Source organism: Oryctolagus cuniculus, chromosome 2, assembly GCF_964237555.1.
Source record: "Oryctolagus cuniculus chromosome 2, mOryCun1.1, whole genome shotgun sequence".
Taxonomy (NCBI): Eukaryota; Metazoa; Chordata; class Mammalia; order Lagomorpha; family Leporidae; genus Oryctolagus; species Oryctolagus cuniculus.
Window position 1 is genome coordinate 36,877,775 of NC_091433.1, and position 3,030 is coordinate 36,880,804.

Below are 3,030 nucleotides of genomic sequence, written 5' to 3' on the forward strand. Positions count from 1 at the left end.
CCTTAATAAATCACATTCAGTTAGAATGTGAAATGTTTTGCAAGCAAAGGGATTAATATATCAAAGTACTATAAATTGTTTAAAACCTCAGCACAAATTTGCTCATCATTCCCATTAAATTATTTGTCAATCAATTACATACAATAAGATCAATAAGTTGGACTTTATTTTCCTCTTTTTAATCTTACTCTCTAAATACAAGGGATGTTCCAAAACTTTGTAGAAATTGTGTTAGGAAAAAATAATGCAGGGGGGAATTTCAGTTTTTGTACCCAAATAAAGTTTTAAATCATTTTCCAAGAGTTTTTGAATCTCCTTGGTGTCTTTGAAATCTCCTGGAGTGCTTCCTTTCTTATTGTTCAGATATTCCTTCACCTGCACAATATTTCTCTAGTTAGTCTCCTAAAGCCCAAGGTTTTTGAACTTTAGTGTGGTTAAGAATCATCTTGGAGAGCTAGTTAAAATCTGCAGTGTCCCAGATACTACTTTCAGAAATTCTGATTCATTGCTTAAGGAACTGGGGTCCGGGAATTTTTAAAATGAGAAGTTTTCCAGGTTGTTTGTATTTCCATTGTTTGTATTCTGAGAAACATTTTCCTTGGCTGCATAACCTAAAGCAACACTTCTTCCTATCACCTGTACTGAAGTTGTTTGTATTATAACATCCTGACTTTCTCCCCTAATCACTCTCCAGGACCTCGCTCTCTGATTAGAACTTATAAATTTCCCAAGGGCAAGGACTGTCTGCCTCATTTACTCCTCTATCTGTAGCTCCTATTCTAGGGCCTGGAATAAACAGATGGTCCCCAACACATGATGGTTCATTTAAGATTTTTTTTTTTTTACTTTACCATGGTGTGAACATGATATGCATTCACTAGAAACCATGCTTCCAGTTTTGAATTTTGATCTTTTCCCAGGCTAACAATATGTAGTACTATACTCTGCTTAGACAAATATAAGTGTAGCCTAAGATAAGCGGTCTGAGCATGCAGAGATAGGCTAGGCTCAGCTACATTGTTCAATCAGCTAGGTTGTATTAAATGCACTGTTTAAGATGCACTGTTTTAATGACACCCTAAAGCAGGGAAGGGGAGCAGCAGAGTCTCAGGGATCAGTAGCTGTAAAGGAGGAGGTTTCCTGACACCTGCTAAGGCGGGTCAGTGCAAGAAGGCATTCCTGAGAGGAACTCTGGGCCCCTCTTCTATTCCTCCAAAATCAGGGTGGAAGGTGGAGCAGCCCCAAGAGCAAAGGAGTCAGGGAGTGGGACCATCTCCCCACCCACACCCAGCCCACGCCAGCCAGGGGCCTGGGAGAGGCTCCACACATTGAAGACTCAACATCTCCCTCCTAGCAGGTAGGAAGTTGCTGCTTACCGTTCTGGGTGATGTAGCAGACGCAGAGCAGGGCCTGGTGCCCACTCTTCTCAGTGATCTTCATGTACTGGACCTGCATCCGAGACAGTGAAGTGAGGGATCTGAGACCTGACCTCAGTGGGGGCCAGCACTCCAATTCCTCCTCCATGCTGGGGAGGTTGAAGTGGGCTGACATCAGGTACGGCTTGCCCCCTGGGAAGGACTTGATGCTCTAAATGATCACATTCTTCTTTGGAGCAGACTTGGCACTGCCCATGTTGATCTTGAAGCATGGAGGGTCTGCATCGCTGGAGCGGGCACAGAGCTCTCCATACTGTTGGCTACCAACTGCTTCTTAAACTGGCCCTTGGCCTTGACCATGATCTCCATATGGCTCTGAGAAAACTTCTCAATGACAGACTTGATCCAGATCAGAGGTTTGACCTGGCTGTGAAAACGGTAGGGCATGAGCTCAAAGTGACCATCCAGAGAGGAGAAGGAGATGGTTGCAGTCACTGTCTAAGTGAGAGAGCTGTGTACACTGGTGGAACTTCATGTCCTCCAGTTCCACAGACTTGTTTTTGCTTCCTGAAAGGCCAGTGAGCTCGAACAGCAGTTGGTCATTGAGACTGGGCTGCAGCTCCAGCATGCCTGACAGAAACACCTTGAGCTTGACTGTACCCACAATCTTGCTGAGCATCAGGCTGCCATTGGCATTGACCAACAGGTTGACAGACTCAATGATGTCGATGAAGACCTCTTTTTCTTGTCCTTGTTGCCCTCAGAGCATTAAGACACAGCATTGGTGACAGTGGGCAGCACCAGCGACTTGCTGGTCTCCAGCTTGTTGTCCTGTTGCATTATACACTCCTACAGGATCTTGCTGTCAGTGGTCTGGGGAAAGCTGAAGTCCATGAGTTCATCCAATAGCTCATAGCTATCATGGATGCTCTCCTCCTCCAGCTCCTTGAAGTACTTGCAGCAGATCTCCACCAGAGGAATATACCAGGGAGGCATTAGTGCTTTGCAACATGAATGGCCACCAAGCAGAGGTTGCTGTGCTTGATCCACAGGAAGTGGGCCCAGCTGCAGCTCAGCAGCAGGGTTAGGGTGCCCTCCTCCTCGTGCTGCATGAGCAGGGAGCATGGAGTGTCAGTCTCGCTCGTGGCCATGGCACCCTTGTAGTTGCAGCTGATCAGGCACTTGTCCTTGACATTGAGAATGAAGACTCCCAAGGTAGACAAGATGGCAGGTGACAGACCCAGGAGGTGGGGAGGCAAACAATGCATTTTCGACCATGACACTTTCAATTTGTGACAGATTCAATAGGATAGAGCCCCAGCAAAAGTTCTAAAGCATCATCAATGGTGTTCAGTAGGTATTTTATGAGTGGATGATGTGACAGTTTTTCTAGGCATTGGTTACTTCCAATATTCAGTAATCATTCTTATTTTTTCAGAGTTACTTTTTAGAAGAAAAATTTTCCTATATTAGTGTTTTCTCTCTTAAAACTTCTATCATCTCTGGGCCACTAGCAAGAGAAATGTAGCCTCTTTTATACAGTTCTTACAAAACCCCACCTTAAACTTTCATTCGGTCACTTTTAGGATTACTATCCCCAATATCCTCTCTTCTTTAATGGTTTCATTCTAAAGAGATAACTGCTTTTAATTTC

At 44.5% G+C, this 3,030-nt stretch overlaps 1 pseudogene; it reads right to left on the minus strand.

Annotated features, from left to right (window-relative positions):
* Window positions 1-1,216: 1,216 nt before the first annotated feature.
* On the minus strand, window positions 1,217-2,644 carry LOC100355601 (AP-1 complex subunit mu-2 pseudogene; annotated as a pseudogene).
* Window positions 2,645-3,030: the final 386 nt, after the last annotated feature.